This window comes from Athene noctua, chromosome 2 (genome assembly GCF_965140245.1).
Source record: "Athene noctua chromosome 2, bAthNoc1.hap1.1, whole genome shotgun sequence".
In the NCBI taxonomy this organism is placed as follows: domain Eukaryota; kingdom Metazoa; phylum Chordata; class Aves; order Strigiformes; family Strigidae; genus Athene; species Athene noctua.
The window spans coordinates 36,465,830-36,492,417 of NC_134038.1; the positions used below are offsets into that span (position 1 = coordinate 36,465,830).

A 26,588-nucleotide genomic window follows, 5' to 3' on the forward strand; every position below is an offset into this window, starting at 1 on the left:
ACTGCTTGATTGCTATGTAATTACTAGCCTTCTATTTTTATTCCTAGATTACCTGAATGTTTTAGTACCATCAATGACGGATGATATTTTTCTGAATCTCTTTTACCTCTGCTATGCGGTGAAGTTCAGCCACTCTGTACAAAGGTTATACCCAGTTAAAACAGGCTGTTAATTATTTATGAGACAGCAAGAAGACCAATGGGACTTTCACTTGTCTTTCTGGAGAAATAATGAGACCATTACAGTCTATTTAACACCATGAAAAACAATATCCACAGGTGACCTTTCAGAATCATTGCCAAGTTGGATTTATGGCCATCATGTACTCTCATCAAGTAAAAATATCAAAGAGGGGCTTAAAGTTAAATCGGCACTTCAAATGGCAACAACATCCTGAGGTTTGATAATAATAAAATCTCTTCATTTTCCTTTATTTTATTTAAGTGTGTGAATGTCTCTCACAGACCATATGTGATAGCTTGTGTTGTTTTTTTTAAATTCTGGGATCCTACTGAATACTTTGGGTATGTGCTGTGATATGACATAACAATAATGGCTGAGATATTGCCGTGTCTGTTAAAATGGTCAAAACATCTGTACTTGGAGAAAAACTTCAGCACTCTATTCCTTCAGCCACACAGTCACTGAAACCAACGCTGGATAGTGAAAGACTGAAAGTTTTTTTAGTAGGCTAGGATGATAATTAACTTAAAAATAAATAACACTTCATTTTTAATTAGTAACAAATTCAAAGGAAAAAACATGGTTTGCCTCTCCTTTATGGTAGCAGATTATACTGAGAGAGATAGAATTTCAGTCCTGATCCCTAGGTGGGTTTGAAAAGTCATGTACATCTATCAGAATAGTGACTATAGGAAGAAATAATAACTTAATCCAAATGCTGTCACTGAACAAAACAGCAGCATGTAGGATACATGCAGCTGTGAAACTGCAGATGAAATAACAAGGAAACAGAAGCTAACGGCATATCTTGAAACAGATGTGAAGCAGAAGGGGCATGTTCCAAGCAGCTGATTTAAAAAAAAAAAAAAAAAAAAAAAAAAAAAGACAAGTTGCATTGAAATAATGATAATTGATTGCTTATCCTTAAAAAATTACAGTAATTGGTGATATACACTTTCAAGAGGTAGACTCAGACCCTGCCTAAATGACTGCACAATGGCATGGCTGCAATCTCTTCATGTGATAAAAGAGCATGACCAACAGTGCCACAGGAGCTGCTGGGGAAGCCAAATCTGTCATCCAAGAAAAGCTGAGTTCAGGCAGAAGATGCAAAAGTAACAAGATGTTTATTCATCTTCTGTCATAATCAACACATTCATGTGCTTTTTCTGGCTAAAGGGGTAACATCTTCCACCTTCTGTCTTGTCTGTCCCTTCCTTCTCCACCAAAGCACTGTCAACAATTTTCTCCTGCCTTACAGCAAGGGAACAGCAAAGGACCATTTTCTTCATTACAAGACTCTGGTTATAAGAATTGTTTCTCCTTTGATGTCAAAAGCCATTTCTTCATGTTGTCTCAGACTTCGGACTCTTGCAGAACTCGATCTAAGTCTCCTCCTCTGTGTTAAATAAGCCATCTGCCTACATAGCTGCAGAGATCCAGCTATCATTGCTGCTGCTGGCCATCGTGATCCCAACTTGTTACCCTAACCCCCTCCTGCATCACCACCTACCTCTGCCTCCAACCAGTCCCATTCAGCCCACTGGAAAGAGTTGTAAAACCTCAGCATGTGGCTTCTCAACAGTGCCAGAGCCCTGACCAGCTCCACAAATTCCTGTTTGTTCTGCCTGATATTGTAATAGCAATGGGTGTATTATCTATAAATAATGGTACAAGACTTCCAAAGCTTAAATGACTGCAGATTCAGCAGAAATTTTTGTGTCACTTTTTTGTACTGAGTAATTTCAAGACCCTCACACCTTCAAGAAAGGAGGTGTTTATTGAACTCCTAGTCAGATGGTGCTTCACAAGGACCTTTCTGAGGATAGAATTACCGAATTTTGCTTTAGGGCAACAGAACCTGTATTCCTTATTCCTGCTTGCCCTTCATGGTTCAGAAGCTAGAACAACTGTATATCCTCCCATAACTCATTAGCAGTAAGGAAATTGTAGGATTAAGCATGATATAATCTTCTCCTTCCCCTACTTACTTTTAAAATCCTTGAACTCTGTGTTCTGGATTTCTTTTTTTTTTTTTTTTTTTTTTTTTTTTTTTACCAAATCCCATAGTAAATGAACTGGAGACTATTCACAAATCAAATATTAAATGCTCTAATATCCAAGATCACCTAAACCCTGAGTACAATGTTGGCTGCTTTCCAACTCAACAGCCCATAATCTGTATATTTTTTTCCAGTTCATTTTCAGAGCTCTGTTAAATTCAGTGTAGTCTGGTGGTCTTCCACGATTCAATATTTTAAGTAGTCATTAGGCATTTTTGAAAAAACAACATGAATTAAAAAGATGCATATTCATCTTATTGTCATGAGCAGTGCATTTGTGGTCTGATGTTGAAGCCCTCCCACATTCATCCTTTCCTTTCCACCTCCTTGAAGAATCTGATACACCATGTCAAAAGCAGAGCCAGTGTTTGAGGAATAGAATATCTATCCAAATGGTTTCATCTGAGTTTTCACTTTGGGTCTGTAGAGTACCTGCTGACAGGGAGCAGATTCCTCATTTCCTGCTGCTCAACATACAACCGGATCATAAATGAAGCTCTTGACATTGCCTCTGTTACTAAAATCTGGCTGCATCCTCCCATCAAGTGATCCCTCCCTCAAGTCCTCATTTATCACTTTCATATTCCACTTTGAAAGAAACCAAACTTCCAGTGAGTAAAGTACCAGAAGGGAACCATTAGGAGAGGATGTTTGGGGAGCAAATGATACACACAGACCATCAAGTTTTGTCCATTCGTTTTTATAGGTTCAAGACAAACCTTGATCAAAGAGTGTTTCCTTCCTTCACCCAACCCCCCAACTACAACAAAAGCAATTTATAAGAGAAACTGACTTTCTGACGATTCTGCTTGTTTATTTTAGAGGGCTCACCAGAACATATAAGTTCTTCAGAGGCCCCTCTTCAAGGCAAGTTTCTGACTTGCTTATTCAAACCAGTGTTCTCACCAAAATAAAATACTGTGTATTTTTGATCTGCTAGAGTTTGCTTCTAAAGAACAGGGAGCTGTTCTGTCCAGGCAAGAGCAGCCACCCTTTCTTCCTGAGTAGCCGATACATGCTTTTGGTAATTGAATGCAGCTGTTCTCCTTTCTGCCCTCTCTTAAGCTTTTGAAGGAAATCCTACTTAGAGGGATGCCAATGCCTTCGGCAAGGATCCAGAACATGAGGGAACACCAGCTGGAAAGACTACCTTTGCAGAAGACAGGTATTGTGCGGCCCCATTCTTAAATCACTGCAGAGAATGTGGATGTGATGTCACAGGAAAGTATAATTTCAATTATCTATATTTCAGAATCTAAACAGATAGCTGGCATTTCTTTAAAATAAGGTCTTCCACAAGTGAGATAGATAGCCTTCTGGTCTCTTGGATGGAGATGTGAAATTCTTTTGCCAGTGAAATAATGCAGATGAAAAAGACTTCTATAGCCATCTACAGACACCTTATCTATTACCTGTCAACATGGCTGCCCTCATGGACATGTCCAGGGAGCAGAAGTATGGGAGTTCTCAATGATAGACCCATGGATCTACACAGCCTCTTCCATGCTATCATTAAACTGTTAATGCAGGTGACCCATCAAATACAGCCATAAAAGGAAAGGACTAAAATTAACTTTAAGTCTTGTGCTTGTTATTTGTAATGTCACCACTAAACACAATTTTATTTTTAGAATGTCACATTTAGATAGGACTGTAATATGGACCTTGGGCTTTCATTAGCAAATACATATTTGAGCATTTCAAATTTTGGAAACACACTTTTAGAACAAGAGATAGATTTCCTATAAATACAAATTAATATACTGTAACAGCTAATGGAAAGTGCAAAATTAATATCAGGAATTAAGTCTCAGGAGAGTTAATAATAACAATAACAAGACTCCAATAAATTAATAGCTGTACTCAAATTGTGCAATTCTTCAGAGTTATGTCAATGCAAGTGTGAGTGGCAAGGGCAGTGGAAGTGCTGTAACTTCTTAAAATGGATCTTAAATTAAGCAGATAGTTTCATGCTCTCAGGCTACAGACACAGGATCTAGTAGATAACGCTCAAGGCATAAGCCCAGATCAAATCTCACTGCAGCAGCAGTATAGAGAGGGGCAGAGATTAAGCAGTCAAAAGCATGCTGACCATGCATTGAAGAGAAGGTGCTTGAAAGTCCCTATTTACCCCTGTTTCAGCCAAGGGTACAGTTCTCAGTGCATGATGCACAAATAACTTGAGGATTGTGTAAAGCAGCCATCAACAGCATTTGAAATAAAGATGATCTGACGTGCTAAGAGATTAACTGCATCATAAACATGTCTGCAGTGCTCTGTGGAGTGAGGTACAGTGTTTCCTGAGGCAAGAAAAAAAAAAATCTTCCACAAAATGACACGTCACCCAATCTAGTGAACCAGGATGCCCAGAATTTTGTAATGGTGAGGTAGGTCTGACTCTGGCACATCTACATCACATCATGTAGGCATTAGCTGCTGAACACCTGGAACATGTGTCCATAGTCCTGAAGAAAAATTCTTCCACAGGTACTTACTGACAGTTTTGCTAGGTTAGAATCAGCCAGGGTGCCTCACATCACTGCTGGCAAAATTTTGCCCCCTGAATCTGGAAGCAAACTCTTCTGTAATTAGAAATCCAGGAAGAATTAGGACAGCCTCTCAAGTATGAGCAACTTTCACAGCAGCTGCCCTTGTGTTTTTACGGACATCAGTGAGACTACACAGCTCTAGGTGAGGATAGATCACAGCTCCTGAATACTTATTTATGGGAAGAGAGGGAGAATATGTGAATATAAGAGCAGTGCTTGGCCTCCACTAGAACAAATGTTCTCAATGGCTAAGAAGGATGCCAAATTGCAAAAGCCAGAATTTCTTGAGGGGAAATAAACTTTTTCCACTGTCTTTTTTTTTTTTCCTTTATATTTTTTAACAACTTTTGAGAATCTTTTGGCTGTAGCAACAAAACTGTCTACAGGGAAAAAAAAAAAAAGTTACTAATTCCTTCAGTTTACACTCTGGCATAAACTTTTTAAACCTTGACTGTCTTTATTACATTCTGAATTAAAGCATTTCTGCTGAATGTGGTGATTTATTTATATTTTTGTTGTTTCTGTTGGCATTTTATGTTCAGACATTTTTTGAAGTACTTAATATAAAATAAACTCATATGCAGATAACTTTGGAGCAGTGCAGAACTTTAAAAACCACATGTTTACAATAAAACAGTGAGAGCTTTGACATAGAAATTAAGCTCAGGATGAAACCAAGGAAAAGTTTGAAAGGTTTCTGTGCTCATGAGTTTGATTCTGCTCAAGCTGGGCCAAAAGTCTTTTCTCATCAAAAATGACTTAAACCTGGACTTTCCCAATAAGTCAGTGATGATACTTCATGTATGCTCCTCTCAGGAAAAGCAGAATCGGGGCCTCTGTTCCCACTTTCGATTTAGGCAATGGAAAATCCCAAAAGCTAAAGAAATTGAACCATGTGGATAAAAGGCAACCATCTAAGATTTTCATCCATTCACTCAAAAAGTTTTTGTTGACTCTATCCTTGATTTCTGTGTGCTCTGACTTTGTATTCTTTTGCAAGAGGTTTTGTAAGTGAGAGGAGACTTTAAACAGAGGTTTCTTACTGACTGTATTAAAGCTATGAAATACATGGTATCACATCAACTCTGAGCTGTTATGGAACAGCATTTTCCCTCCTTACATTTTTGGCAGATTTGTATTGTGTTTTGGTGGTGGGAAAATGACCAAAGATTGGTAAAAACAAAACCACCATTCATTGGTAGCTAGATCTTTTCTGGAAAAATATTAACTAAGCTAGTGTTATCTGAAGATTTCATCTTTCTTTAATTATACCTTAATTATGTATTAGCAACCTAGTTTGAGAAAGGTTAAGAAAAGTTAGGCAGGCATCAGCTTTAAAGATGCCCCACATTTTAAAAACTCTAATTGAATAACTAAAAAAAGGCATATTTAGTGTGCAGCTTGCCTCATTTTCAGTCATGGCTGTCTGGTTCATCCAATACAGAGTTCAGTGCCTGGAAGCTTGGCCTGTGTTTTCTGTTCTGGCCACTTGAGGGAATCAGTCTGTAGCTGTGGTCCATAATTTTTGTTTTTACACTAAGGAAGTAAGAAAAATTATATTTGTTGCAGAAAGTTTTCCAACTTTACTTCAACATGAAAGACATCACAAAGCACCGGCTCAGAAATAAATTACTCCCTACATACTAAATATCCAGGAAGGAAAAAAAAATGTTGATAAATGAGAGTCTTGGGAGTTGCTAAGTGAGGTCCCTGCACACAATTTATGAGCATGCACTCTTGGACTTCAGAATGATTAATACAGCTAATTCTCAGTAGAATAAGAGCTGTTTTAGCCCAGGAGAGAACTGTATGCTATTGTTTATAGAAGCAGATAACATCAAAGTGGCCCACTGCTTGTGTTAAGCAAATAGAGAATTCTGGGTCAGTGCAAATTAATCCTAAAGGAGTAAGAAAAAGTTCTTAATGACTGTTAGATCAGTGTGTTATCACTTTTCATACAACTGAAAATGGTAGAACTGTTAATGAGAATTACAAATGGCCTCTTTTACCGCAGCATGCTGGCAGCTGTCTATTAACGTGGTCACCATTAAGTCCTCTGACGATCTGTGCATATGACATTTGCTAATGAACTGTAGAAGATTTAGTCAATTTTCTGAGATATTTGAGCCATTTCAAAATGTTCTTTTGCAACAAACATGCAGAGTATTTTACACTGCAATTAGCTGGGAGGACTGAGAGCCTTAAAACCGTTACAGTAAGATCCAGTTTACAAATAAATGAATTGAATTTACACATGAAGTAACTATGGGGGAAAAAATAAGTCTTGTTGCTTGTGTCTATTAAGCTGTGTTTTGTAGTTCAAAGACAAGCAAAGCACACAGTTTAGCCTTGTTTAGAAGGAATAGGTTGCATTTCACAGACTGACATTACCACAAGTTTACAAATTGCCTTAGAAGCATTATTTCATTCCTTTAAAGTACAATTTAACAGCTAGACCACAAGAAGGTCTAGAAAATAAACTTCATTTGTTTTTAGGAGGTGGTTCGGGTTTTATTGGTAATGATTTGTGCACCTCTGAACATACCCCAACACATTATAATTCTGTTCCAGTCCCTCTGACGTGATCTATGCACCACATTATGGGATGGGGCAGGGCTGTTGACAGGAAAGGAGTGGGAATAGACTGTAAGGGTACAGTGGCCTTGTAAGCTGCTGGCTCGTTAGCTGTGCTGGCGGAACGGAAGGGCAAAAGTCTCCCCAAGCCCTGTTGGCAGGTCCATGACTGTTTACAAGTCATCATAAAACAGTATGAATACACACTCTGTGGGCGACTTAACTCTCCCAGTGTAGTCATTGCACAATTATATGTCCATTAAATTTGTTTTGACATAAATTGTCTTGTTTCTCACAGGATCATTATATCAATAATCTATTTACATAATTATTAGGTACTCTGATATATTGTTCTCTGGTACAGTTGTCACTTAGCAAAGTTTATACATACATTCCAGTGCTTCTGAGAATATTTGGTCATGAAAGAAATGCAGTAGCAGAAAAAATAAGTTCTCCCCTTGATTTACAGCTTTCCTTCCTACTGCTTCATGTCTGGGGTGCATCTCTGCATATGGAGACATATGCTGATGTAAGCCAAGGATGTGAAATACCCCTGTGTGTACGCAGAGGGAAAATGTTTGTCCTGCGTAGGACACCAGCTCTTTTTTTTCCTCATGATGATACTCTTACATGGGAGAGTTCTTTGCTCAGGGGATGCAACAGAGTACCGCTGTAGCAGTCTTACTTTATTCCAGCATCAAACTTCCCTGAAGACCTCAGAGATCTTATTGTACATATCTGAGTGGGGTGGTAACCCAGATCCCTACAAATGCTGTCTGGAGTAAAAGAGCCAACTCTTTAGCAATGCACAGAGGGGCTCCAGATATTTGCCAAAAAAACTATGGTTTGTGGGAAAAGCTGCCAACATCCAAAATTAATAGCCTCCCAAAGGAAAGTTTATTAAGAAGGGAGAAAAATCCCACACACACAAAATGAAAATAAAGCTTCTCTTCCTCTCTTTAGCCCTTCTTGCTTGGTTTGTTTGAGGAAGGTAAGCAGCTTTCCCTTTCACCCATAGCAAATGAGTCACCTGACCAGGACAGAGGTTACCTTGAATTGCATAAGTAAAAATTGCACAGCCTGTGGTCTTTGTCTTAGGGAAAATGTCCATAGGTGGCTCTCGTGCCCACTGTCCCATCATCGCTTAACCAAATCATTCATATTGATTTTTTTTAATCTTCTCACAGGAGTCTGTCCCTCCTACCCTTTAATTAGCCTTGATGTTTCTCTCTGAACTCCCTCCAGTATGTCTACATTTTTTGCTGGTGTGTACCTGGAACTAAACACAGTGTAATGAGAGCAAAACAGAGCTACAGTGTAATGAGCACACAAGGAAAAAAAACTGTCTTTGGACTCAGGCAGCTATGGTCTAGCAAAGTTAATTTACAAATTTTGTGCTTGAAAAGGCAAAATATGCCATTTTTCATTTGCAGATAAACTTCTGAAATCTTCCACCTCCACTCTAATACCTAGAAAAGAGAGGAACAAAAGGAAACTACTGAGTGACTGCTTGTGTTTTGGCTCTGTCTCTCAAAAAACGATGCACAGACCCATTAAAATGCTCTGCAGACTTTGTTGGTGCCTGGCTTGTCCAGTTCACCCTTTCTAGCATCATACGAGTAATATGCTGTGCAACTGGCCACTCTGACAGCTTTCATGATGCCGAAGTTTATGGCAACTGTAAATCTATTAAGCCACAATTTGCACTTAATAAAATGAAACAGCAAGTAGTTAAATGAAAGCTCAATCCCAAACTGGAGAACATTTTTCAGGAAAAGTCATTGAGCCTGCTGTTGCTACTGCTGCCTTCCTTTGAGAAATTCAATCGTGCTGATTGAGGAAACCTGGAGAGAGACGGCTATTCCTTCCTTTGGTTCATAATTGCCCCGTAGACCATTTAATCATCTGTAGATGAAACAAAGCCTGTGCTGTGGAGTCCCGGAAGGGCAGGCATGCGCTTATCAAACGCTTCCTACCCACTGAGCAGAGCTGGGAGCTCATCCCAGTGCCTCTGAGCAGCCCTGCTGTCAAAGCAAGGAGCTGAGAGCAGACTGGCTCTTCCTGCTGTCACTACGCCGGCCTTCCTGCCTGCCTTGATTTTATTACAGTAAAGTCCGCGCAAGCCAATGCTTCAGGAGCGGGGCTCAGAGCAGAGAATGAAGGTCTTTCTGCCAGTGAAGGTAGGCGGGCACTGAGACACCCGCCAGGACAAGAGCTGCTTGATGTCGTCTTGACGAGAAAGAGATAAACACTGAAAACTGAGTAAGAGGAGCAAGGATTTACTGGCTCCTGTAAAACAAATTTTTCTGTCAGCTTTAAAATGTCATTCTCCATACCCCCATTTCTGTCTGTGCTCCATGTTGTGGCGTTTCTATTTGACCAAGTGGATAGTCCTGTTTCACAGATGAATAGTCTGGTCAGAAACAATATGCCCAGTTTCATTAAGTCGAAGAAAAAAAAGCCTGGCCAGGGGAGGCACTGAGAGCTCGAAAACCTGATCCATCATACTAATTGGTTTGGAATATTAGCCTTTAGTTGAGATTTGAAATCCATTTCCTCCTGAATATAGGCAATTTGCCTAACAGCTCAGGCACTATACATAACCACGTAAAGCTTGACACTCTGCCCTTGACTCCTAGCTTGTATTTTCTGGAATACACCGAGCGAATGCAGCGCTCAAAATAGAGTTACAAGAACTGGCTGCTCCTGGGAGGGCGTCTCTGGGCATGTATCTTGCCCTCTTCTGAAACTTTTGTCAGGAAGAATTCTTATGAGGATTTTTAATTCACAAAAACCGCTCAGTGCTGACTAATGCATGCCAATTAAGTTCAGCCCATTGAATCAACAGTTTCCTGTTACCTGTTCCTTCAGGTAGAACAGCGGCTGATACCCCTGCCCTTTCCCAGGCTTCTGTGCAGGGACCTTTCCTGCCTGAAAACAGTGGGGACACCTGTTTTCCGAGCACGGAAGGCCAGCACCTGAAATCCTAGGAATGGGCCCGCTATTGAGAAAAGGGTGCTTGATAAGGCAGCCACTGTGATAGGCAGCGGAAATTTGATGATGAAAGGAGATGCCTAATAGATTAATCTGGTGTGATTTGCCAAAACACAGGGTTTTCTGGAAGATTATCCACACTCCCAATAGGAAGCCCTTTGTTTTGTAAAAGTCCCCACTTATCATGGTATTCTTTATCTCAACAAGAAACATAATGGTTTACTTGTTTACATGCATGGCAGATATATTCAGAGCTGAGCTTAGGAACTGTGAACTCCTTTTCATTTGAAATGTTTCCAGCAGGCACGTTATTAGCTGAGGGGGAACAAGCAGTTGGACACACATAAAATTTAAATCTGCCTTGCTTAGATTGGCAAAAATGAATGTTATTTCATCCACTGGGAAAATGTTTTACTTCCTGCTCAAATACTTTTGGAAGAAAATCACAAGCTCATTTGTAGCCATCATATATGTATGTATATATTTTTTTAGAGTTAAGTGGTATGTCTACAGAAACGTATTTGTTACTGTATACCAGTTATTTTCCACTAATATTAATTATTTTATTAGCTTGTCTTTACTTCTTCAATTTTACTTTGCTTACTATAAAATGTGACTGATGGCTTTACATTATTTATACTGAATGTGTGGCTGGAATCTAGCCCTTGATGTACCTTGGATAGAACTGCTTTGGTTTCTGGAATTGATTTTTAAATACCTTACACATCCGGGACTGCAAAACTACCAAAGCACTGTGTTCTTGAACTCTGAAAATAAACAAAAACTACCGTGTTAGAAAACAGCTTTATTAAAGCCCTTTTTAGCAATCTTATATCAACAAATTTTTTCATAGAGTGCAATATTAAGCTTGCTGGATACACAATGTACACGCTGTACAAAAGCGTGCACAGCAAGAACACGCATTGTATTAAAGGAGCTGGAGCACAAGAGTTTGACGGAGTTATTTTTCTGTGCTCCTCGGTGGTAGCATACTGTGTGTACCATATAGGTTTTAAATTTTCTGCAGAGGCAGCCAGTTTCAAGATCATAATAAATACGAGGTGGGGGGTCACTTCAAACAAGACTGAAAGAAAGGGAAGGCAAGTAAGCAAGCTACTCGCCCTGATGCCACAGGGTTAGTTATGTGGACCTACCTCAGCAATCCGCCGCAGCCAGCACAGCAGCGAGGAAGGAACAGAAAGTAGAAAGCGGGGGGAATGGGACTGGAAATCTGATAAATCCATCAAAAAGAATAGATCTCCAAAGATTTGTCTGTCTAGACCAGTGGACGGCTACAAACAGGAGTTAGTGGCTCATGCAAATGGATACAGTGTAATGAAAAATTACCATGGAGTAATGCTTGGCATAGACAAAGGATTTTATTTTACTTGTAGGACATATTTTATGGTTTATGAAGACATTGGAAATCTACTTTCTGTTTTCTTCTTCCATATCCATAGTTTACATTACTTATTTTACAATGTGTTCAGGCACACATTGTACTTTTTTCTGTCTGCTCCAAAACTTCTTATAGTTTAAACTGTACTTAAAGCCAAGTCTTGCAATCCAGCATAGTGAGTACACAGCTGAAACTGAGGACTGCAGGGAAGGCCTTCAGAATTTGCTTGGAATTAGTGAAAAATCATCACAATCTTTGCAAAATTTCATCTTCTGGTTTGCAGTGTCCATGCAATGTCCATAAAACTCTAACGTGGAATCAGCAAACAGAATCAAATATGTCACACCCCCCCCTCCCCCCTCAAAAAACCAAACCTTGTTAAATTTTATACTAGTTTCACAAAAGTGTCTGTATAAAGTCACTTGCTGGATTATAACAGCATCTTCTGTCCACAGAGAGTGGGACTTTCCTTTTTCAGAGGAAAGCCCTTAGCAAAGCAAGAGTGACAGCTAGACTCTATTAACTGTAGCAGTAGTGACAAAAAGTAATTTCTTAATGTATTTCTTAATGTATTTCTTGGCACTTCTTTTTTCACATTTATTGAAACAATTGCATTTCCAGCGATTTCTATATTTTTAATTTAGTCTGGTGTTTAAAACATTCTAGCAAAGATGAGATGATTAAACATTTTAGCCTTTTAAGGCACCTTGCTTCCACTACAAAAATGAAAACATCTCTCATTAGGGTAAGTAGGGTCAGCCTTATGTTTCATACCACTGTTCCTCACTCCCTTATCTTGAATGTATTACTATAGGCTTCTAAATGGCTCCTTGATTTTTTTTGGGGGGTAGGGGGTATTGGATTTTTTACAATTGGTTTGTTTGCTGGTTTGGGGCAGGGCAGGGTAGCAAATGAATCACACCCTTTTGTTTATTATTAAAAGCTTCTGATTACATCACCAGACACTAAAAATAGGATATGTCCTTTTGTATAGATACTAAAATATTTTGTCTGACTAAGACTTCTCCCTAAAAAGTACCTTCTGCATTAGTCAAGTTTCTGCATGCACACTCATAGATGACCGATGGCATTGTAACCCAGCTTCGGGCATAAAATTTGCCTGATGATGTTAGAATACTTCCATTAGAAGCTGACTTCTACAAATAACTTTTGTTTTTATTATTGTTATTTTAATGTCAGAAGCAAAAGTGTTTATCCACATCCCAAGTCTCCTGGAGGAATGTTTGCCTCCTTGAGAAAAAGAAATACAATGCCAAACTGAAGAAGTGCTGATGCACCATGAAGAATATGGCCTTTCTGATGAGCCATGCTATAGCACAGTGTGCTCTAGAGGAATCTAACAGCAATGTTTTAGATAAGACCAGAAGCACTTTTCTGAACAAATCTCCTGCTCGTTCCCATTCACTATGCTTTTGTTCACAGCACAGAGCGGTCTAAGAACACATTCAATAAACATTTTTTTGATGAAACTGAGCCAGATGTGCTCCAGGACTGTACCTAATGCACTCCAACAGCTAACAGGTAGCTAACAGGTCCCAGACACAGGCACAAACTAGCCCAAAGCAAACCCCCTCTGACACATACCTGGCACCAACAGATCTGCTCCACTGATCTGCTCATACCAGCCTGTACTACCTGCTACTGTATGCATAGCTTCTGTGACCAGCACTAATTTTGCCATATGGAAGGAAGTTAATGTGAATAAAAACACAGTGGTGGATTTCAGAGCAGATTAAGATCTTCTGGCGCAAAGAGAAGCGTTACATACTGAATGGGTGGTTTGCTGAGAGGCAAAGCTTCAGCAGAAGCAAAGCGTCTTGGTAGTTGTACGGAGGAAGCACTGACGCTTGCACACAGGATTGCTTACTGCATGCTTCTACTTCCTATCAGATCTGTCACTTATTATTGCAACTGATATTTGTGAGCTTGACTGAACAAAAGAAAGGAGTATTTGAAACCAGTGTCTTGTGTTGTTGTGAATGTCCATCACCGAAAACTACCTCTTAAAAATGCATGGGAAGAATATGGGGAAAAATTACATATATAACAGCAAAATAGGAGGTGATGGCACATCTCTGGATAATGATACAGGCCCTCCAGCATCTCTGGTTCACCATTAGAGAGGGACAAGACAGACCTTTGTTTCTGGAAGCTCATGGGTTGCTTTTTTGCTTTGTTGCTCCAGTTAGGTCTCGTAAAAGATACCAGCTCTCCTTACAAGCCTTGACTCGGCTGTAAACTTAGATCATCCATGCTACAATAACAACAGGACAAACTCTGCATAGTGCAAATGTAATTTGCAGGGTCAGCATGAAACCGATCCTGGCTCTTGGATGAAGAGAGAGCTATATATGTTGTGTCACATCCATGGAGCTGCCAGCACCTGCTAAGAACCTTCAACACAAACTGAAGCCAAAGTGAGCTGAGGTCACGCTTCAGGCATGCCAGGATGGATGAAATCATTGTGTTCAGTGACCCTGGCTAAATGTAGTGGCTATGTATACATATTGCAAAACCACAGTCCTCTGTCCATCCTCTGTTCCAGTTGTTCTTGGTCCTGCTCTATAGAAGATATGCAGGAAAGGTAGCCTTTTGACTGTATAAAACAGCTACAAAACTGATTTCTACATTGTTAGATTAAGTATGGACTTTGTATGCATGGCCAGAATTTAGCCCATCATATTTTCAAAGTTTTCCAGAAGATTTTATATATACCTTAAAATCATCTTTGAAACAAATGTGTCAAGTATATGTTATAATATGTATTCAGGTCTACTGACATCCCAAATGAGAAGACAAATATTGCATCTTTACTGAACAGAAGGATGACTTAGGCATGTCAGCTCTTCACCACTGGCTCTGAGACAACAGAACATTTATAGTTTTCAAGTTTCTAAGATTTTTTAAAATAAAATATTGGATTTCTGGCAGCTGAAAATAAGAGTTTTCAATTCAGACAAAAGAATTGTTGTTTCTGGCACTCATCCAAAGGATTAAATACAACATAAAAAGTAATATACTTCTGTCTGTACCTTAATGCAAATGAAGCATATGCTATAATTCTGTCCTCTTCATCTTTGTGGGTAGATTTGTCATCTTCTGCTTCTTTGGTCATCTTCCCTGCAAAGCAAGAGAACATGGTGTGTGATGTCCCTTCACACTCTCATTTGGCTGTATGCATCCAGGAATTGTTACTTTAGCAAACGGCCATCAGACCTATAAATTAGTATGATCTTTGTGTAGAAACTCATACTCTTTCTCATTAGAGAGACAACTCCCATTATCTAGTTTGGTGTCCAGCATACCATAGAAGTAAACACAGCTGTTTCATTTTGGAGACAGTACAGTTCCCAGCAACAGCAGCAAGATGACAACTGTTTGACTCATGTTATCTGTTTGTCACCTCTATGTGTCTCTCCTCTTTCCTGTCCCTGACCTATCCATCCTGCTCATGGCTCATCATTACCCATGAAACTGGATGGAACTATTCTCAGTTATTCTCTGGAGAGGAATCACCTTCTTAGTTTCAGCCTTGGGAGACTCTTCACCCAAAGCCAAATCACCACTGGGCAAAGAGATTCCTCCACCTCTTCGCTATCCTTCTGAACAATGCGCATGGCAGAAGGATCTCAGTTGTCTGCTGCCAGTTCAAACAAAGACTGTTCAGGAGGAATGAGTATTCCCATTGCCATCCTTCTCTCCCACACAGATGATGATCATTTATAGCAATTTACAATAATACAGCTTTGGAAAATATATATTGGAGGACAAAGTGTTGTTCTAAGAACTATGTGGAATTTTCAGCATAAAACTAAGAAAAGCACAGGCAATTCTTAGTGGTAAAATATTAAAATCCATGCATATTTGACAGATTATTCCACGTGAATAATAATTATTTGTTGTAAATGTCACCATAGCAACTACATATAAATATATACAGTCTAGTCTGACTTAAGAATAAAGTAAGGTTTGTCTTTATTACCTGGTATGCCACCAAGTATAGAACCATCCCCTTCGGATTCCTGAGAAAGGAGACCCAGGGTTTGCCTTTCTCCTTTTTCTCCCTTTCATTTAAATAGTGAGAAAATTACGACACAAGCTAGCCAGAAAATATTGGCAATTGCACGTTGGATAGACTTGAGAGATGAAATCTGAGAATCCCAGAGACAAAAAAGAAGGATGTTGTCGGGAACAGAAACTTAGACTTGGTAGCCACCCTCCTAGAGATGGTAAAAAAAGCCATGAAAATGAATTAGGTTGCCAAGGGATAAGTTGGAAAGGGAGAAAGGGAGCAATGAAAGGATAAAGTCTTAAGAAGACATTGAGAAGCAGAAGAAAAGGACAGGCAGTGAAAGGAGCAGAGGAAGGGAAGTACCAAGTGACTTTAGAAGCATTAGGAAATCAGAGGTGGAAGCAATTCAGTTGTCCAAATAAGCAAGTGGCCACAGAAGAACAGTGATAGCAAAGTAGCAAGAGAAATCCACTTGGAGAATCATAGAATCATCTAGGTTGGAAAGGACCCTGGAGATCATCTAGTCCAACTGTTCACCTAGTACAGTTCCCACCTACAGCATATCCTTAAGCTCTAAATTGACCCTACTCTTGAACACCTCCAGGGATGGGGACTCCACCACCTCCCTGGGCAGCCCATTCCAACGCCTAACAACCCCTTCTGTAAAGAAATGCTTCCTAATATCCAGTCTGAACTTTCCCTGGCGCAACTTGAGGCCATTACCTCTTGTCCTGTCACTTGTTACTTGGTTAAAGAGACTCATCCCCAGCTCTCTGCACCCTCCTTTCAGGGAGCTGTAGAGGGCGATGAGGTCTCCCCTCAGCCTCCTCTTCTCCAGACTAAACACCCCCAGTTCCCTCAGCCGCTCCCCGTACGACCTGTGCTCCAGACCCTGCACCAGCTTCGTTGCCCTTCTCTGGACACGCTCGAGTCACTCAATGTCCTTTTTGTAGTGAGGGGCCCAAAACTGAACACAGGAATCGAGGGGCGGCCTCACCAGTGCCGAGTACAGGGGTGAGATCCTTTCCCTGTCCCTGCTGGCCACACTATTGCTGACACAAGCCAGGATGCCATTGGCCTTCTTGGCCCCCTGGGCACACTGCTGGCTCCTGTTCAGCCGGCTGTCAATCAGCACCCCCAGGTCCCTCTCTGACTGGCAGCTCTCCAGCCACTCCTCCCCAAGCCTGTAGCGCTGCTGGGGGTTGTTGTGGCCCAAGGGCAGCCCCCGGCATTTGGAAGGTGGCAATCACCTCCGTGAAAGCACTGCAGTAAAGCTTGTGCATGGGAGGATGTGTGAAAGGGCAGGCCCTGAGTCAGGGAGTGAAGAGGAGGTGGAAGACAAGCAAGGCCCTGAGGGAACCTCTCTGTCCAGTCTGCATGTGGTCATCCCCAACTCTGCCCCTCTAGCATGTGTTGGGCAGAGAAGCAATGGCAGACTGCACAGCTGTTAATGTAGCTGGGGGTCTGAATCATGTTCCTTCACAGAGAAATACATCTCTTTAGGCCCATTCTGAGGGGAAAAGAAACTTTCTTATATTGTTCTGGCTGTTGATCTCATGCTGAAAGCAGAGTCTGAACAAGTTCCTCCTCCACTTAGGCTTCTTACACCATTCATCTGAAAGCATTTGAAGGTAGTGCCTAAGATGGGGGTCAAGTCTCTCCGGCTCCCACACAGTCAGCAGAACAAGAGAGGTTGCTTTAGGCAGCAATTCCAGGTTCCCAGAACAAGCTTATTTTCTTGACTCTTGGCTCTCCAAAGCCACTTTTTCTCTCTCTGTCCTGTAAGAAGACCTAAGGGGTCCAGCCCCCAGGGGGGGCAGTGCTTCACCACCAAGTCTCCCAAGACAGCTCCAGATTTCTTACACTGAAATCAAAAGCTATAGGTAAAGAGAAGTTAAAAGCTTAACTTTTTGTGTCTACCAGGATTCTTTTTTTACTTTTTGATTAGATCATTTCCTAAGCACTTTTCATTCAAATTAAAAATGGTATGCGCATCAACATTCTGTAAATTTGAAAATGCATAAAATACATATGCAAAATAATAGGAAGACTTGTAAAGCTTACACATGCATTCGGCAGTGAAGAATACGAACAGAAGTTTAATGTGTTGTCTTTTAAAAGAAGTTAATGTTGTACGCGTTGATGTGGAAATACCATGGATCCTGTTTCAATTAAATGACTTCACTGACAGAGCCATAGCATGAAGATCGAATGCTACTATTTATTGAAAGTGATAAATTAGCTAAGGATTATAGTTCATAAACATCAGATTCAATGTCTAGGAAAAAAATGTAAAAAATACCTTAGGTATATTTAAAAACCAAGCTGCTCTGTGAGTAGCTAGCAGAGCCTGATTCCTTGTATGTTTGTGTCTTATATCCTCTATACATTACTACTGTATTAACTCTATTCATCTCTCACATCCCTACTTGATAATCCCTTTTGGCAAGAGACAGCACAGCCTGAAGCCAGTCCAGAGCTGTGGGTTTACTAGTGAGCTGACTGATGCATGGCCATGAGCACTCGTCATGCACCTGGCCTTTGCCAGGCAGAAGCAATGCTGGCTTTGCTGAACGGGGGCCAAGTTACCTGGAAAAACAAATAATGTTTTTTCTGTTCGATCTGGCCACAAATTTTCATAGCAGTTATTGGAACCTAGCGATGTTTGAGAGTTCTCCAGTTCTCTCAAATGTGGTTGAAATTGGCCTGAATTTTTGTGGGGACAAGAGAGGGTAGGGGGGGGAAGAAAGAGAAAGTGAGAGAGAAAACAGGGCTAAAAATAGCAATACTTGGATTTTTCCAGGCCATTTATCCTGCAATACTATAAAATGCTATGTGCAAAATAATACCTTTTTTCTTCCACTAAAGATACAGAGTAGCAGACATAAACTGACTATTTTTATTTTGATCCAGTAACACACTTTCATACCCACTGACAGCTGTATTTTCTTCAATACAGAGTACATCCACTTTGAGCTCTGCATTTTTCATCTCCTAACAGTATGGACAACACACTAGGGAGTCACCTGGCCATTTGGGGGGACCACTTTCCAGTGTGTGGGTTGTGATGGAGATAAGCCCACAGGTGTGTGAGGAGCTCATCAATAGAACCACATATGTTTACATCGAGGATCTATCACTTATCTGTAGTATATTTCCCGAAACAGATTAACTGATTTGGACTTAATACTTGATTACATGGTCATTTTAAGAACTCTACAATGCCCATAAGAGAAATCTTACTGTCTTCAGTAGACTTGTCTAATTTATACTAAAGGCCCCACATCTATTACTGATACTATGTATTAACAAACTAAAGGGACTGTACCATTGTGTTCACACTACTCATCGGTAAAGTTATTTATATTTTGGGGGAATTAAAAATCTTTCTTTCAAGTAACTGAGCTTAAAGACTGGTCCACAAGCATAACTGACTGCCAGGGTTTGGAATGAAATTCAAGTCCTACATGCTAATGCCTAGACCAAAATATAATAGGTTCAGGACAATCTCCACTGCTTTTGGCACTCTGATACCATGGCTAAGCAGAAAATAATATTTTTGAGAATATTATCCTCCCTTGAGTTCATATTTTCACACTAGTTTCAATTTGACTTACTGTATCTTAATTACAAATCTGTCCTCTCTTTTCCATGCCTATCTCCATGGCATCCAATTAAATGCTACAGAGATGTAAGACACCAAGTCAGCATGTGGCAGATGAGATGCAGATGCATCAAGCGAAGGCTTTGCTGTTATGTATGTTGTAATTTATAGTTTTCATCAAGTGTCACTCAAAGGAAATAATTTTACACATATACACATTTCTCTACCTTTCCTCTTACCCTCCTTTTATTACTTTACTTCCTTTTTCTGTATATCTCTACTGTGCTGTTGTTCTTGTTTCCTTATAGAATGGCACCATTTTATATGTTTAGATGTCTACAGTGAAAAAAGCAAAAGAAAATGGATCAGTGTAAACATTGGCTTTATAGAAAACTGAAATGGGCATATGGCCAAGGGAATTCTGCTGCAAAATCAGCAAAGAAGTCAAAACTTTTAAATTTTACTGCCTCCAATGCACATCAGTCTAATGTTCATTTCATCAGGAAAAACATGGATAAATTAGAAATCTAATTACACTTAAATTCAGGGGTGACTTTTATTTGTTGTCACTCCAAAGCCATCAATACAAACTCTTAGAATACTATCTTGGTGCCCATAGTCCCTTGTTCTTATTTTTGAAAATTAATGACAGTGCATCCACCCATAGTCCAGGTCCCAAGATGACAAACTTTTCTTTTTACTTTTTTGTTTCCACAGGAATGCTGATGGATGCATAGATAGGGCTGAGAGTTTTGTTCAGATCAGCTTTTTACATATATACTACTTCACACCGAAAAAAAAAAAATTAAGAATCATATGTTGGGAGAATGAACAACTTTATTTATAAGGAGATAACTGCTTTGTCTCTTCTTAATTTATTGCACATCCAGCTACTTTCTGAATATATCATATGGGGCTATTGTACTCCAATACACTTTGCAGACATCTACCAACACAACAATCAGTTGTGTTTACATTACAGTCAGACCTCACTCATGCCTGTAAAGTCATCCCAGTTTACATATTTACACACAGACTTTATCCCTACTCCCCCCACCCCCACCTCCGACAGAAAATGCAAGGAATGGTTCATTAATTCCAAAGTCAAATCTGCAAAAGTTGCAAAATATCTGGATAAGGCTGCTGCATAAACTAGAATAACTGGTAGTTGGGAGTAGGAGGTGGTCATCTGTTGACCGACTCTGGAGGAAGAGGTGAGAGGAAGAGTGTATTTTAGCACCAGAAACAGGAAAAAAAAATTGAACGGTGACCCTCAGACATCCCATGTCTCTTCCAAGGCTGTGGACCAGGCAAGGAAAAATGGACTTTTAAGAAACAGCAAATGAGCAAGTTTCCACTGCCATCATCTTTTTCATAGAGGGTTAAAATCACTGCAGACAAATGTGCAGCTTCAGGAGCTGAAGCTCTGCTACCTGTATTCCAAATGTCAATCATCTGGATTTCAATACATGGAAATTATGATGGCATCTCTTGATCTGTGTGAACAGGTTTGCTCTTGCAAGTCTTTCAAAGATAGAAATTTTTCAGCAGGAATTTTTCATGAAATTTGGATGAAATACCATTTGGATGAAAAAAGGGATCAAAAAAACCAAACAATGAAAACAAAATGTATTCAGGTACAGGCAACATCCAAAGCCCTTAAATTGTCTGTCTCTAGTCCTGCCACAGTACTTGTGTGGCTGATGTGAAAGAATTGATATTTTTATCAGACAGCTCTACAGCAGGCCTGTTTGATGACTTGAAACCTGTGGAAAACACATCACCCCCTCAAACACTTTCCAGTCTATCTGTAAGGCTAAGTGACTTGACTCAGAGTGCAGCAGTGTACTAAAGAACCTGCACCATTTGAAGCACAAATGGTCCCTCTGATTTGATGTAAAGCACTAGGAAAAAAAAAATAAAACAGACAAAGATCACAGGGGTTCACAGGAGTGTGAATTCAGTGAAAACTACCCAGAGGTTGAATGTAATTGGCAATCACAATATCATTTTGTCAGGTCTAATAGAGATTCACCATGCTAAAAATCTAAATGCAACAGTACAGTGTAAAAAAAAAAAAAAAAAAAAAAAAAAAAAAAGCAGTCAGAAAAAGCATAACCAGAAAGTCACAAGGAGATATCTGGCATGGAAGTGCTAAAATAAACACTTTGCCAAATACTTGTTGGTAAGGACAAATGTTGTTTTTATTCATGTCTATAAAATGAAAAAAAAAAAAAGAAAATCAGTCTAGCACCTATTATTTGTATCTGTGTTTTCTCCATAAAAACACATGCATGTTGTTTATTATCATTTTAAGTAGGTGAAGTTTAGATTTTCTTCCATTCTGAAGTGATCCCAGAGCACACTCTGCGTCAGGAATACTTTGGTTGAAAAGTAAGCATAAAGAGCTTAATAACACAAACATCACAAAATTATAATGAATGTATGTAAAAAAAGACAGTAAAAGCACATTATAAGATTTTAGTGTTGTGGTGAATAGGTGTGGTTTTTTTGGTTTTGTTTTTTTTTTTTTTTTAATATCACTGTTGAAGCAGATTATCTTTTTTTCTGTATTCTTTAAATGTTCTGATTTCAAATTTCAAAATGCTTTCCTATGTCAATGACAATCTTAATAGAGCCCAATTAGTTCCACAAGGCACTTTCTGATGCACAAGTCCCTGGCTTGATTGCGGTGAATGGTGGGTATTTCCTGTGTTTAAGTCCACATATGGATTGAGTAAGGCAGTGGCAGAGAGACTACTGTTTTCCTTCACTACATCTTCATTTCTTTTTCACAGGCTAAGCCTTTTTTGTTTTTCCTGGCTCTGTTGTCAAAACATTGACCAGAGTTTTGGCTCATGGTATTGGAATACGAGGCCAAAACAATCCTCTGGAAACCAGTGTGGCAAAATGTATTTTAAATCTATACATTCACCATTCAACCATGGGAGTAACCACGCCCACTGCCCCACTCTGTGGTTTAAAAACAACATGGGTTTGCCCCCAGAACAGTTTGATTTATTTGACAAGCTTTTTCAAGCTGGGTATATCAACATTTGAACTGTTCTGAGCCTTGGCTTCCTACGTCACATGTACAGCAAGTATTAAAACACACTCTAATCATTTTCTGCCTCTATTAAACTAGACAAGGTGAATGCATTGTGCATTCTGCAGGATTTCTCTGAAAACCTGTCAGTCTCTCCAAAGACAGACAGCCTACAGTGATTCTGTTTTTTTTCCCTTCAAAAACATACGGTTGGGACCTTTTAAATGTTGCTTTTCTTACATCCTTTTTGGAAAATATATCATGATAATAAATACGTAGAGTTAATTCCCGTTTCTGACATACAAAAGTCCAATGCAGAACAGTAAAAGATGACACATTTTGAGGACTTCATAAAACATAGCATAATGCATAAGTACCCCGTGACATTGCAAATGATTTCTCTGCGTTGTCAGGTTCCTGGAGGGATTCTCTTTCCTTGGGGGTAACTAGGAACACAAACGAAAACTCATCTGTAAAAGTGAAACCAGGACAAGACCAATTTTGCACACATAATGAGGAAAATTAAAGTATAGAGATGGTGTGTGGTAGATTAAATAATCTATCCAAACAGAATCTAATACTTTAAGTACTAGGATGCAATTCTCCTGAACCAGAATTCCTGTATGATTTATTTCCAGCTTTTTTCATCCCATTTTTTGCATCGGGTACCACAGCAGTGAGCTGGGCCTCTTTTGGTGTCGACTGTGTAGACATGATCTACCTAACACCCGCCTACAGAAATATATGCATGAACAGGCAACAATACGCCTACATTTGGATTAAGGATCTGCTTCTACCTTGAACCATCTATAAATGATCCGTGCGACATTTGAACCAAATTTAAATATCCCACCTGGATTTGCTCCCAAAGTGCACAGCGGGAAGCGAAGAGCAGACCAGAAAGTGCCTTTCGTCGTTAAATAAAACATAAACTTCTCAGCCAAACCTGTTTCATTGTGCATGCTGCAGAAAGCTTTACAAGGGGAGGAAAAAATATGTTTGTGAACATAGCGACAAGTTTTACAGTTTCTCTTTTATCTCCCCCTGTCCGCTTTCTACCCGGGGCGAGGGGGAGCGCGGGGGAGCGCCCCGGCCCTAATTGCAAGAAAAGCAAAAGCAATTAGCACGGGGGAAGGGGGGGGGCACCCCTCTGGATAGGCCTCTGCTGATGGATGTCCCGCCGCCCCCGGAGGCCTCCGCGGTCCCGGCCCCGGCCCCAGCCACACCTCGGGCCCCCGGAGCGGCGGGGGGGGGGGGTGCGCCCGGCCCGGGGGGACTCACCTTCACTCACAACCTCCCGCCTCCTCGGCGGCGGCTTTTTCCTTCTTCAGCGTATTCCCCTCGGTCTTCGTCACGAAAGCTGTAAAACCTCAACGCTGGATTTCTAGTGGCTAAATACAGAGCAGTAAAAAAAAAAAAAAAAAAAAAAAAAAAAAAAAAGGGGGGGGGGGGGATGTAATAGTAACATGAAGCAGCGTTTCAGCAAACCCCATAAACCGAAGACGCGAGAGCTAGCGAGAAAGGGAAGGGGGAAGGGAGGAGAAGCTTGAAAGTATCAGCGCAAATAGCAAATAGCTTAGTTTTTACTCCCAGACACCATAACTTGTTTTACGATTAGTGATGTGTTTAAAGATTTGTCCTGGAAGTACTTGATATTGGGTTACAAAAGGTTACGTTAATTGCATTAAGCCATAATGACCCATGAAGGACTGCAGAGACTTAGAGAAAAAAACCGCTTCTTCCTTAAATAAAACTTTTTTAAAAAAAATAAAATAAAATAAAATAAAATAAAATAAAATAAAATAAAATAAAATAAAATCGCAGCGGGGTGGGAGTCGGGGCGAGAGGCGCGGCGGGGGCTCCCGGAGGAGGCAGCGCCCCGGCCCCGGTGGGCTCCGTCCCCCGGTGCCCCCCGGGTGCCCCCCGGGTGCCCTGGCCCCCCGGCCGGCGCTGCCACGCCGGGAGGGCGTGTGTCGGCCCCGGGCTCAGCCGCCCGCGTTATGGTCCGGAATTAAATGTGTCTACTAATAATCTATAGTCTCGCTCGCCGGGGCAGAGCAGACAAACAAAATTGTCATTCCAAATGAAAAGAAAACACTATTTCTTAGAAGTGTTTAGGAGGGTGCACAGCGGGGCATATTTTCTTTCTTACTGGCAAGAGTTTGTAACTAGATCCCTTAACATTACTGAGAACATGAAAACATGAAACAAAAGTATTGATCCAAGAATTCGCAGAAGAAAAGTATCCAAATACACCCTGGTTTGTTTGAATTTTTTTTTAAGGTTACATCAGATGTTTACGGGGGAAGTGGAAGCCTGCAATATAGCCCTTGCATGCCCCATCCAAACATACGTGGAGGAAAGTGTTATTTGTGTTGTTAAATTTACATTATGTTCACTTTAATTGCATCAGCTGCTAGATAGATCTAGGAATAATGGCATTTAAGAGGGAAATAGCAATCATCTTCAGAAGGCTGCAGCATAATGGAGAAACCTAATTAATTTAACCTTGCAGTCTTTCATAATGGCTGCACTTTATCATTTCCACAGATGGAGCTTGAAGGAATTAACAATGTTGTTTATCCCAGAAGACATCTCTGACTGTGGTTAGCCAGTGGCAGATCTCCCACTTAAAGATGCATTTCTTCACTTGAGGGAAACCAGCTCGAGCCCTGGCAATAGCTGTCGAAACTTGCGAGTGCTCCATGTGTGGGGGATATTGAGAAACCGAGAAAATGCACGATATGTGTCTCTTTATGGTCTCATCAAGTGGCACTGGAAGAAGATAGAGTGTTTCCTCGCTTACCAGAGCCAAGACTTTTCCAATACCATTTCGGTTTCTCTTTCTTTATTTCCCCCTTCACTATATATATATATATTTTTTTTCTTTAATAGCGTATCCTGCTAATATATTTTTTTTCCTTTGAAAAAGCAGTACGTGTCTGTTTCTAGGTTCGCAGAATTCAACCCAACACTTCTAGATGATTTGCAATGTTTACAGAATTTTTCTGCTTTGGAAACCTGAGTAGACTTGAGGTAAGCACTCCTCCACACACAAAACACAGCAAAAGACGGATTATTTGAAAAAGCTGATTGTTTGTTATTTCAGGAAATAATGCGTTTTCCACGCTGTCATATTGCAGAGTGCACACGCACGCACACACTCAGGTCACTCGTGGCTGTCAGACCGGAGTGGGGAAGGGAGAAATCTGCCGCTTTGCGGCTTCGGGTTGTGAGAGAATATCCCCTCTGCCGTGGTACTAACCTGGGAATCAGCTACGGCCATTACATGCTCTACACTTTCACCTGCATCGCGGGGATACTAGAGAGTGTCGCCTGGCCCCTTCGAGGTGGATATTTGTTCCCCGGAGCAGCCGGGACCTGAGGAGTGCGACAGCCATAGAAGTGACCGAGGGTACCAGACGAGCGCATTTTGGGCACGATTCTCTCTCCCCGCTATTGTACGATGAGAAACGTTTGTCTGTGGCTCGGAGACAAGGATAGTTCTGCTTTCATTGTGCAGCAACTGTGCTTCTGTGTTCCAGATAGATCTTAAACAGTATTGCGCGCTTTTTTTTTTTTTTTTTTTTTTTTTAAGGTTTATTAGCATCTAGGGTTTACTGTTGCTGTTGTTTGGGGGGGAGGGGGGTGGGTTGCACACTTCCGAGTGCCTGGCAAGCAAAACTCCCATTCTTGAACTTAGACCTTGTCCCTGCCCCAAATGATAACTTGATACCGCTCTTACACTCTGGTACAGAAAGCGTCTTTTCTACCCCTCCTTTGTCCGCAGCAGCGTACAACAGAAACTAACGTACGGAGGGAAGAACGCGGGGCTGCTATTAAAATTCGTACTACTATTAGTTGCTATAAAGCCGTAGAGGTGAGTGGCAGCCCAGAAGCCACCTGGGCTGCTTGTACCGCGTCATTTTAACAGGGCAGGTTTGGATCCCAACCTCGATTTGTTAATCTGGCAGGTATCTATCTCCGCCACCAGCCAGCGACGTGACACTGAATATCTCTACACGGTATGAAACACTTGGGTGTGCTGTCACTTCCCTCGCTGGCGGGATACCTCCCTGGCGGCTGACGGCCGAGAGCACGGCGATGAGAAGCGCAGGGCACCGAGGACAGTGAGAATGCTGT

General features: G+C 40.6%; 1 long non-coding RNA gene across 1 annotated transcript; it reads right to left on the reverse strand.

Annotated features, from left to right (window-relative positions):
• Positions 1 to 22,651: 22,651 nt before the first annotated feature.
• Positions 22,652 to 23,837, reverse strand: LOC141956841 (uncharacterized). Its single transcript, XR_012633023.1, has 3 exons — positions 23,727 to 23,837; positions 23,299 to 23,418; positions 22,652 to 22,891 (listed from the first exon to the last, which is right to left on the reverse strand). It is a non-coding gene; the product is annotated as an uncharacterized LOC141956841 (long non-coding RNA).
• Positions 23,838 to 26,588: the final 2,751 nt, after the last annotated feature.